Here is a 12,232-nt window from a genome sequence, read left to right as displayed (position 1 = left end):
ATTTTTAGGAAATGCACATGCACATCTTTTCTAATGATGCACCTAATGAGTGTGTGCAAATGTGTCATTGTGAAGGGACGGTCAGTTGTGATATCACCTACTGTGACTGGTAAATCCCGTGTTACCATCTGTATACAGAGGTGTTGGCTAACATTATAATCCTGCCTGTGATGATAATGAAACTTCTGAAAAGTCTTTTGTGAAGAACAAGAATTATGAGTCTAAAGTAGTATGAAAACTGCAAGATTTCCAGTGTTTATTTTATATCTATATATATATATACATACACATATATATATATATATATATATATACACTAGATTATGGCCCGATGCTATCGCATCGGGAGGATGCGATAGCATCACACCTCTTGCCATGTTAACCCTCAACACACACACTCCTCAACACACACTCCTCTCACCTTTCACCATCTCCACTCACGTCCACTCACTCCTTCACTCCACATACGACCCCCTTCTCTCACTCCGTCTCTCATACTCACGCCGTCATCGCCGCTGCTCCACGATCCCCGACATCTTCTTCCGCCGGCGCCATCATGAAATCCCGCGATACTCAAGGTGGCGTCGCCGGAAGAACACGTCGCCGGCGTGGACGACGTCGGGATCCAAAATGGCGTCGGCGAAATCTCGCTAGTTTTCGCCGACGCCATTTTGGATCCCGACGTCGTCCTCGCCGTCGACATGCTCTTGCGGCGACGCCATCTTGAGTATCGCGGGATTTCACGATACTCAAGATGACGTCGCCGCAAGAACATGTCGCCGGCGTGGAGGACGTCTGGATCCAGGATGGCGCCGGCGGAAGAAGATGTCGGGGATCGTGGATCAGCGGCGATGACGGCGTGAGTATGAGAGACGGAGTGAGAGAAGGGGTCGTATGTGGAGTGAAAGAGTGAGTGGACGTGAGTGGAGATGGTGAAAGGTGAGAGGAGTGTGTGTTGAGGAGTGGTGTGTTGAGGGCTAACATGGAAAGAGGTGTGCGGAGACGTCACCGGTTACAACTGGACGGAAGTTGTTACAACCGGAAGCTGCTTAGGGCATATATATATATATAGTATATATTTTTTTTTTTAAATGTATAAAAAATAAACAATGCTAAAACAGTATGTAAGTCACTCCAACAAAGAAACATGATTTTAAAAGTGATTAGTTTTCGGTCTTAATTTATTCCCGCTGTTCCCCTGATTAATCCATTCTTTTTTCTTTTAAAATCTGCAATACATTTCCAGAGATATGGGCCTTTTAATTTTTTTATGGTATTTACCACAGGGCCATTGTTCACAGGATCCTCTGGGGTGTGTTTTTAAGCTCCTACAAGCAACGCCCCTTTGGCAATGACCATAAAAATTTTCACAAAATGAAAAGTTCTACATCTCTGGAACTATATGTCGTATTAAAAAAAAAAAATACTCAGGAGAGCAGCAGAGATTAAAATAAGAACAAAAACTGTCCACTTTGACAGGTCCTATTTAAACAGTATGTTATTTGCAACTTCAATTTTGAATATGGCTAGAGGTAGTATTCACTATCAGGTATCCTAAATATATGAATTATTCCCTTGATTTCATTTATTTTTTCTGTATTTTCATCCACAGGTAACATTACTAGGGCAATAAGTTCACTGAGGGCACTTTTATTTTTGACATTCAATCACTTCGCCAAAGGGGCTTGACCAATCTGATTCTCATACCCCTCCGACCCAGGCACTTTCTGCACACCTGGACGCTGCTTGCTGTGTCACGTAGGGGGGTGAATACAGAAGCGAACTCGACACAGAGAAGCCCCAAAGAACATTTTTAAGGCGACCTCATGTTCTGTCCGTGGATCCAGGAAATAAGGAGGAAGCATGCACTGGAAACTCATCTTCATTATTTCAATACTTTTCCAGTCCATCAAGCACTGAGTGGGTCATTGCAGACCCTTTTTTTAACATTGAGGAGGGTTTTGGTCAAGAAGAAACATTCTGAGATAGAAAACCTTGGGTGGGACCAAAAAGGGGAGTTGGTGAATAGTTGGGTATGTGACTTAGACTTTTCATTTTTTGTTTTTCGGTTGGGTTAATCTTGAGCTATGCAGATTGCAGTCCGTTCCCATTCGGAAATACTGAAATTTGACTGAAGACTCAGTAGTACAAAGCCATGTTTTACCCGGGGTCTGTGATATCAAAGAGTCCTAGATGAATCGAGACTCAAAAATAAAAAAACACGTTTGGACAACGTCCCTGGATGGACGCAGGTGCAGGAGGACCTGATGCCACCCCAACATCACCAGGCTCTTTCAATTCATTCAAGTCTTGTGGCCACGAGTTTGCCAGTAGAGCATGGCAACATTTTCGATCGTACTGTCATAAATATTTTTCTTTTTTTTTATTTATTCTTATTTATTCGCGATTTTACTTTATACTGCCAGTCAGCATAGCACTGCACAAAGTAGACAATGCGTGCACCGCCGTCACGTGTTCCCAAGAGCTCGGCAGTTTTTCCTTTTGGTACTCAGACCATCAAACTGGGACTACCGACCCCACAAAAAATCTAAAAAGCTTGTAGCCTTACTAGGTTTTTCTTTTCCTTGGAAGGGTGAGGAGGAAAGGTCTACAGATTCTTGTTTACAGTTGAAAAAAATTAAGAGCCAGTTACATTGAGTGTTTTTTCGTCTTGTATGCTATCTTGTGGGTGTGTAAGTGCTCGATATATCCGCGACATTACAGGTTTTTTTTTTTGCGAAACGAATGCCCTTGTTATTCCGGGTGCCATTTCCAAACGGGTTGTTTCGCCGTAAGAGCACACTACAAAATCTCTGGTTCTCCAGCTGTTGTCACCAGGGTTCTTACAACAGCTGGAGACCTACAGGCTGCTGCTAATACCCCCCGCCCGTCCCGTATCATGTAACACATATCAATGAAAATATTTCAAGACGACTGCTCTGTTTGGTCACTGTCAAAGTGGGCAAATGCCTTAAGTCATTATTCAGTTCTTAGGAGGAGAGCGACAAAAAAATTTGCGTTACAGTGTATTTATCTCATACCAGGTATGTCATACTCTTCTACGGTCTACAGTAACAAATCAGAAGACCTATTCACACGAGAGGGGGCGAAAGGCAAAAGAACCACGACTAATATCCCGTAACGGAAGTAGACCATTTATGGTCACTGCCTAAACATGTGTCTTTTTATTTTTTTGTGTGTGTGTCATGACTGTGCCAAATAGAGATGAAATTCTGATTGCAGATGAGGTTGAACCTCATCATTTGTGGGTGGTGGACATATTACTATATTTATTAGTTACAAGCTGTAGCCTGCAACCATGAAAGAAGAAATTATACATTTTAGAAAAGATCTGAAGAGATTTTACTGGAAGCAGTAAAATGGTCAACCACTAGGCCCATCACTTGGCTAAGAGGTTCGTAGTTGGGTATCGTCTGGGAGAGGTTATACAAATGCTTTTATAGAAGAATATATTGTATTGGGAAGTGCCTTGCTGACCCATTAAATGTTGCAGAAAGGCAGCTGCTTGTCAATGAAATGTTTTGGAGCCTTTCTTGTGTTTTTATTTTTTGGTTTCCAAAAAGTTTTACTCTTTGGTAGCGAAAGAAACGTTGACCGTCAGATGTACTAGTTGTCTTCATGGAGGTCATTCACTCTTAATTGGAAACCCATCATGTCATAGACTCGATGATGTGAAAATGGAGGACCATGGTCTCCGTGCTTAAATGAAGGAGCCATGAAACTTTAACTCTAAGGGTGTGTGCAGACGCTGCGGAATCCGCTGCGGATTAATCCGCACGGATTTTGCAAAAACCGCAGATAAACCGCAGGTCAAAAGACCTGCGGATTATCTGCGGCTTGGTCCTGCGGATTCACCATCTCCACAATGGTGGAGATAGGAACCCGCTGCGGATTCCGCAGAAAGAATTGACATGTCACTTCTTTCTGCGGTTTCAAAACCGCAGCAAATCCGCGTGGATTTTTCCGCAACGTCTACACAGCGTTTTTTTTTTACCATTCATTTGAATGGTACTGTACACCGCAGCTAAAACTGCTGCGGGTCCGCAGCGGCCAAAAACGCTGCGGAAACGCAGCGGAATCCGCAGCGTGTGCACATACCCTTAGGCTCAGCATAGCAAGAAGTAGAATTCATGTGAAGGTCGACACCTTGGGTTGAGAAATTTGAGGCTCTTGGACCTTTACAAATTTTTGGTGAATTTTTCAAAGGATGTCTACATATTTATTATAGGTAATAAAGATTGCTCACAACTATTATTGGTCTAAAAAATAATTTATGGCAGAACTGGAAATGGAAAGGATTCCTGTATTGATAACTAAGGTTTAGTTGTCAGATTTGTACGAGATATGACTGAGTGGGCATTTCTTCGTTGGTGTGATTGGGGTTTTCCCATAAGTTTGCCGTTAGGTGAGTCCATGTCATGGTAACACCTGCTCCAAGAGTTCAAACTCAGACGTTTGCATGGCTCTTGTTAACGTCATTGAAGGAAACTTTCATATATCAAAATTGGCACCAAGATCCTATGTTTCTAGGTATCATAGGAACCCCATAATCTGCATAGGGCATGTCATATACAGATTATGGGGTTCCTAGATTTGGGGAAAATCCCTATACAGATATGATCATCCCACTGAGTAGAGTTGGTGCAAATTGATTCGCAAGACCTGGTCTATCGGCCGCATCAGTAATTTGTGGCCGTTGGACCACCTCTTATTTGATAACTACCTTGGCTCTTCTTTTGTGCGTCGTCACATGTGCATCACACCACAGCCATGGTGTCGCGCCAGGCCGGCTAATCAAAATAGAATCGGGGATGCCATTTGTACATTCTCTCGATTATTAACGTCTCCGCTTTGAATTTCACCAATTCTACCAATGTTGTAACAGACATTGAAGTGCAAGAATCACCAAGTTTTAAAAGCTAATTCTCCTTTTTTTTTGTTTGTTTTTACTATAGAACAAAAAACCTCAGATGTGTATTTATTTTTTTTCCGGGATGTTATTATAAATAATTATATTATTATATGTTGTACATGATATATTTTTATTTCGGTTTGCCTTTTTATTATGCCTGTCGTGTCCCATATGTAAAGTTATTTTAGCTTTTTCGGATGTATTGGTGGTGCTGGGTGTTCACGCGTCTCTGTGTTTTGGAAGAGTTTGAGGATTAAACTGGTTTGGATTGCATTATTTGTCACTTGAGAATGTCTGGGTTTATTTCAGATCATTTGCAGTAAAGATCCCTTGAGATTTTGATATGACGTTACAGTTTCTGTGTTTTGGACATTTGACTCTCCATAACAGCGTTAGGACTCATTTGGACTTCTGTTTTTTTTTTCTTTGTATAATGGGGAAGAAAAAAGGGACCGATCTTCATCAGATTTTGATCAGTGTTTGGTCCAAGTGTCCATTTTTACTCTCAGTATAGTGTCTCTTTTCCTCGTATGAAAAAATGAAAAAAATCTCTGCGGAGGATCAAGTTTGAGAGGAATTTCCTGAAATTTGCGTTCGAACACTTTGAAATTTGACTTTAAGTTGATGAAAAACCCTCTACACCCCTGATTGGTAACTTCCTGTGCACACTGTCAGCAAACTGCCAATCAGTGGTGGGGGTGTGGTTATACAGATTAGTTGGACTGCTGAACACGTGAGACCTAGTCCTGCAGTAATAATCTCCTGCTGATAAAACACTGATTGTATCCAAACTACAACACAAAGCCTAGTAAGTGACACATCGCTGGAATTGGTATCTCTTCGCCTATATTTTGCTGCTCTCAGATTAAATAGTAACATTTTGCTAACAGATCCCTTTTAATGTGCAATAGGTGAGGATTATGCAGCAGTAGATACACTGCTCAAAAAAAAAGGGAACACTAGACACTCTTATTGAGCAGACACATGGATGTTAGTGACCTTCCTATCATTTTTACCTGTTGGTTATTCCATTGGCACAACAGCAAGAGAAATTGAATCACAATCAGTGTTGATTTCACAAAAGTGTGACTGACTTGGAGTTACATTTTGTTGTTTAAGTGTTCCCTTTATTTTTTTGAGCAGTATATAGTGCCCATGATGGATCAAATCCCGTCCTGTGAGATCAGGAAAGCTTTTTCTAAAGTTTTCAGGGCAGTAAATGATTTAATTCTTGGTATACAGCTCCTGTATAGAGACACAATACAGGCTGCACCAATCCAGTGAATATGCAGATGTAACCTTCTTACAACTAGATTCAGCCCCTTCTATAGCGCAAAGGCGTTGTCCACCCGGCTCGACCACTGCTCATATTACAAAGGACATTTATCGTTACGTCAATAGCGCAAGTTTTTTTAATTTATTTTTTGTCATTTTTTATTTTTTGTAATGGATTTGTTACCTTACCCACTGTAGTGCTATAATATGAAATTGCTGCTATTCTCTTTAACCCCCCCCCAGACAATCTAAGTGTATTATTTCCTATATTAACGACCACAACTATTTCCAGAAAATAATATTTTATATTTCCTCATAATGTTATTTATAAAAATCATTTGCTAATATACTTTTATTATCAAATCATTTCCTAGGTCAGCACGTCATCAGAGAAGTGTGTGAAGGGGCTGTCTGATTGCTCATGTCAATAGGTAAGCCTGCCCCGTTCAGGATGAATTGGCTATTGAAATGAGCAATCCGCCCGCCCCATTTCACACCCAGCTTTTATCACCAGTGGACTGGTAGTGGAAGATTGTGGCACCAGTCATATAAAAGTAGATTTGTACAATGTTTATAATCATAATATGAACATTTGGGATCCCGTTTGTGTTTTCAGGAGGTGAATTTCTTTCTATTTTTTTAAACTTAATTTATTAACTGTTTGGCACCTTATCGCCGCTTCCTTTTTGTGTTTGTGGGCATTAGTAGCCTATTCCAGATGCTTTTCACTATATTCTTAATTTTAAGACTTAAAAAAAATCGGCCTATTATACCTTGTTTTTTTTTTATGCAGGTGGAGACATTTTATAGGACTGCGACACATTTTACTATACAATATAAACAAAAGAGCCTCCCTACCCAGCACCTAAAAAAAAACCAAAACAAAAAAAAAACATCTTTGAATTTCTACAAAGTTCATCAAACATTATCATGATAAATTTAGAGTAGAATCCATCAGCGCAAAAAAAAAAAAAAAAAAAAATGATAAGACCCAAAAGTGAGGTAAAAGAAGCACAAATTGTGAATCAGGGGTTAGAAGTCAATTTTAGGACAAGTTCTTCAATTTTAAAGGGGATGTGTCAGCAGGTTTTTGCTATGTAATCTGAGAGCACCATGATGTAGGGACAGAGTCAATGATTCCAGCGATATGTCACTTGCTTGTCTCATGTGCTTTGATACAATCACAGTTTTTTCTACTTCTGATCTAGCAGAGCTCTGAGTGCTGAGCTCTGTATAATCCCGACCACACCACTGATTGGCTGCTAGTCATTGTTGGGGGCGGGGTTGGACAGAGCAGTTAACTTGGAGGCACGAGACAGCTAGTCCTGTAGTGATAATCACTATACTGATTTTATTGAAACAGCAACAAACAGCCCAGTAAGTGACACATCGCTGGAATCAGGGTCACTGCCCCTAGATCATACTGCTTTCGGATTAAAAACCTGCTGACAGATTCCCTTTAATAGCCTAATCAAAAGGATAGAGAGGGGCGGAGATAGATGGGAAAACAAGTAGGTGGGAAAGAACAGCTCAGCCACGTCATGGGTGCACTGTGCATCCGTGCTTTGTTTGAACAGTCATTTTATCCCTTTAAAAGTAATGTCCTTATAGTTGGCTTCCTATTTTACTTGAACTATTATTTTCGATTATATCATAAAGTTGTACAGGATTAAAAAAAGGAGTCTTTTTTTGTCACTCCATTAATTTGATTGCAATTACTAGTAGTACTGACCTACCCTCTTTTCATTGACTTTTTTTGTCATCAGAAACAGCGCCACCTTTGTCCATAGGTTGCATCTGGTATTACATTTCAGCATAGTCCATGGATCCGTTTTTTACTTCCGAAAAAAAAAAATTGTACTTTAGTTGCTACAGGAACTAATATCATTTCATAATTTTATACCTGTAAGAAACTTCCTCCATTTTTTTTTTTTACAGTGTTTGGTTTTTTAAAAACTTCCCCTTTAGTCCCATATTCCGCTGTCATTTTTTAATTTTTATCTTTTTTCAACTGTAAAGTAAGAATATCAAATGGCTGACAGCTCACTTTATATAACTATAGGCAACCATTCCTAAAATCATCTTATCTTTCCATTGTTTGCTTCACCCTCTCCCCACAAATAGCGCCACCCTTGTCTGTGGGCAATGTCTGGCATTGCGTCCGAGCGACTTTAGGCTACATAACTTGCAGAGATCGAGACAAAGATAAAAAAAAAAATCTATAAGGGCTTTTTGCAGTGGGGCCAAAATTAAAACTTATAATTCTTGACACAACTGCCAAAAGTTTTTGGGAAGGGTGGCATGGGGGAAAAAAAAAATCTAAAAAAAATTTGTATATTCTCTTTAAATGATTGTATCTTCACAAACGAGTGTAGAAATGCCTTACATTGGTCAGATGTTTGTGTGTACCATGATTCTTGTGTATAAATTGTGTAGATACGACGGTTGTTAAAAGGACATTTACACATATCTATATAGGACTATATTCCAGTTTTAGTAACAATAGTTGTGTCTTAAAATATGAAATAAAGTTTTGTTTTTTTTTTAAAATGGGAAATAAGTTCATTAATGGGAAAAAAAAAATGCCATAGGATTACCGTGGTCTGTGAAGTCGCTTCCACGACATTTACTATGATAATCCTTTTATTTTAGGGTCTAAAATATGTTTTTTTTGTGTAATTAAAAAAGATAAAGCATTAATTTTCCTGTTGATTACTCATTTTCGGCTCCAAGATGCTAATGTTGACGGTCTTTTGCTAACTTTGGCGGTTCTTCGCTAACGTTTGCAATCTTTTGCTAACGGTGGTCCTTTGCTTACTTTGGCGGTCCTTTGCTTACTTTGGTGGTCCTTCGCTAACGTTGGCAATATTTTGCTAACGTTGGCGATCTTTTGCTAACGGTAGTCCTTTGCTAACTTTGGCGGTCCTTTGCTTACTTTGGTGGTCCTTCGCTAACGTTGGCAATCTTTTGCTAACGGTAGTCCTTTGCCAACTTTGGCAGTCCTTTGCTTACTTTGGTGGTCCTTCGCTAACGTTGGCAATCTTTTGCTAACGGTAGTCCTTTGCTAACTTTGGCAGTCCTTTGCTTACTTTGGTGGTCCTTCGCTAACGTTGGCAATCTTTTGCTAACGGTAGTCCTTTGCTAACTTTGGCAGTCCTTTGCTTACTTTGGTGGTCCTTCGCTAACGTTGGCAATCTTTTGCTAACGTTGGCAATCTTTTGCTAACTTTGGCGGTCTTCTTTTAGCACCGGCCATTGCAGTAGTCATGGAGGGCTCATTTTCTGGTTGAACTGCTGAAAGGAAAATGTATAGTTTGGGTTTTCAAAGCTAAGATATAAGGGGGGCTGTTTGTTTTGGAGTTCACACAGTAGGACCCTCTTAGCCACGAGGAAGCAAAGTGGTCAATATAGAATTAATTTTGACACCTTAAAGGCACGATAAATGTATAATTGCTGGGATCCAACAACCCTCACTGACTCCCAACAACAGGGGTCTGAAAGTGACCTGTGTAAATAAAATGGTAGTGAGCATGTGCGAGCACCACTCCTACAGACAGTGTTCGCACATGCTCACTAATGCTCTAGTCCCAGAAGGGAATTTGGGACCCTCATTCTCATGAACAGTAATCATAAATGTATCACTTATCTTCCAGATGGGTGATTCATGTTCATTATAGGACAACCCCTTTAAGGCTGTGTCTTAGCCACCGTTGCAGACGCACTACTTTTTTCTGGAAACCCTACAGACCCTATTGTAGTCAGTGGGATCTGCCTGGCTTTGCAGTGTGAGGACCTTAACAAACAGCTCCCCATATCTTGACTTTCTGGCCTCCAATTAGGGCCCATTCAGATGTTCGTGCAAATCAGTCCAATAATGGGTCGCAATGCACAGACTCGCCGTGTCTCTCCTTACCGGAGCGTCACAGTTTCTATAAGGCTGTCACGCTCAGCTAGGGAGAGCCGCCTGTCCGAGAATTGCGCTCCGATTTATACGGCCATCTTACTGCACCCTCGGAGTGACTCGGGTGGCGTTTTCCTGTTTTGAGTGGAGTGGCCCTTTAAAATGTCTGGTTTTAGCTCCCACAACATGAAACTGCCTAGACAACGGATTTGACTAGAAGGTTGTCTGGGATTAGAGCGAAAAATATGAGCTGATTTTTTTTTTTTTTGCTCTGAAAATGTTATTTTTACTCATGGGTTGCATCTGGTACTGCAGCTTAGTTTTATCAAGCTGCAATACCACACACAGTCACTTGGAAAAGGTGGCGCTGTTTCTGCAAACAAAAAAAAAATTCCAATCTCAAACAACCCATTTATATTTGTAGGGGAAAAAAAGTTTAGATTAAGTTGAAATTGGCATCAGATTGCTTTTCAATCTGCAGTCACTGAGTAATATTTAACCGTTTATCTGTCTTCTGTGTCATTGTCCTTTTAGTGAATGCTGTAACTCAAAAATATTTATTTTGGGGAAAAAAAGAAGTGGTTTGCAATAGCTCAAGCCTGGCAGCTTAAAAAAGTCCTTAATGAAGTATCGATAATGTACAGAAGCGTAATCAGCCTACTCGTTATCATTACCGTATCGAAAACCTCCTCTGCCGCTTGCTGCCATCACAATTCACGCAATTAAAGTCTGGTACAGAGATGCACTGCAATGCTGTTGTATAGGTGCTGGCTTCTCACATTCCTCCCCCTTTAACACCTGCCCCTATATCTTTTATTATAAAAAAAATAAAAATGCAGAAAAAAAAAATAAAAAAACAAAAGCGCCTCCTAAATTCTAGGTGCCCCCATTCATTCATTCTTTTTCATAGACCTGGAAAATATGAGGGTGGGAGGGAGGGAAATGTGGGGATTCTGTATAATTGCAGTCAAGTTATTCTTGTGGAATGTTGCCCCTTCCCGCAGGGCATGGGGGGTGCCGCCAGTTGTATAATAGATGCTGTATTTATTTGTATATCTTACGTCGTGTTGATATGTGTAAATGATATTGGAATGGTTTTGGGTTTTTTTTTCCCTTTTTTTGTGCATGGTTAAAATATTTCTATATAAAAAAAAAGAAAAAAACGAACAGTGGTTGCAAGGCAAGATTGTGACAAAAGATGTTTATATTTTTTTTTAACGGTGGAAGAAGGTTCATTTAACTTTTTATTTTACAAATATATTTTTTTTTAGTAATTTTCATTCTACCAAATGTCTTGCAACTTGAAAATATTAAACTATGTATGAATGACGTGCTGGAAAAAAAAATGTTTAACAAGACGTCGTGATAAATTTCTCATTGTCTGGTCTATTTACTTTTTTGGCTTCATTTTTTTTAAATTTCATAATTCTTCTAAAGTTCAGTTGCAATAAATGCATTCTCAGTGGATTGTGGGTAATTAAATATTTGCACAATAATAATTTGTTTTGGGGGGGAAATAAGATAATTGATACCATTATTATTCTGTAAGGTGTTAGGTATCTATTTACGCAATGGCAATTTAATATATATATATATATATATATATATATATATATATATATATCTCACAAAAAACACTTTTCGGACTTGTGTCAAACCAGCCGAAAATATGAAGAGATCCAGAAGAAGTATTAAAAACCATATTTTATTACTTGAAAGGTTAAAAGGATCTGGATCTCTTCATATTTTCGGCTGGTTGGACATATAAGTCCGAAAAGTGTTTTTTGTGATATATGGATTTGAAGTGCCAGACTATATTATCTTGTGGACTAAAACTTCGGTATATTCAATATATATATATATATATATATATATATATATATATATACACACACACATAATGGACCTGGCACAAAGTTTTTACTATGGAATCAGCAGTATGATGTAGGGGCAGAGACCCTGATTCCAGCGATGTGTTACTTACTGAGCTTCTTGCTGCAGTTTTGATACATCAACAGCTGAGAAAACAGAATTGCATCAGTGGTCAGAATACGGAGCTGGGTATAGCCCCGCCCGCACCCCTGATTGGTAGCTTACTCACAGTGTACACAAGAAGCTGCCAAT

At 39.5% G+C, this 12,232-nt stretch overlaps 1 protein-coding gene across 7 annotated transcripts in view; it reads left to right on the top strand.

Moving 5' to 3' along the window:
- PPFIA3 (PTPRF interacting protein alpha 3) overlaps positions 1–11,573 on the top strand; it is a 136,385-nt gene extending 124,812 nt beyond the window's left edge. For all 7 annotated transcript variants that reach the window (XM_073570947.1, XM_073570952.1, XM_073570951.1 and 4 more), the window contains one exon: positions 1,613–11,573. The gene's annotated coding sequence lies outside the window, so the exon portion shown is untranslated. The remainder of the gene's footprint in view (positions 1–1,612) is intronic.
- The last annotated feature ends 659 nt before the right edge of the window (positions 11,574–12,232 follow it).

The sequence above is a fragment of the Dendrobates tinctorius genome, unplaced genomic scaffold (assembly GCF_039654945.1).
Source record: "Dendrobates tinctorius isolate UK_male_01 unplaced genomic scaffold, ASM3965494v1 ptg000028l, whole genome shotgun sequence".
NCBI classification, from domain to species: domain Eukaryota; kingdom Metazoa; phylum Chordata; class Amphibia; order Anura; family Dendrobatidae; genus Dendrobates; species Dendrobates tinctorius.
Note: the sequence above shows the minus strand (reverse complement) of the source record. Positions and strands in the feature narration are given on the sequence as shown.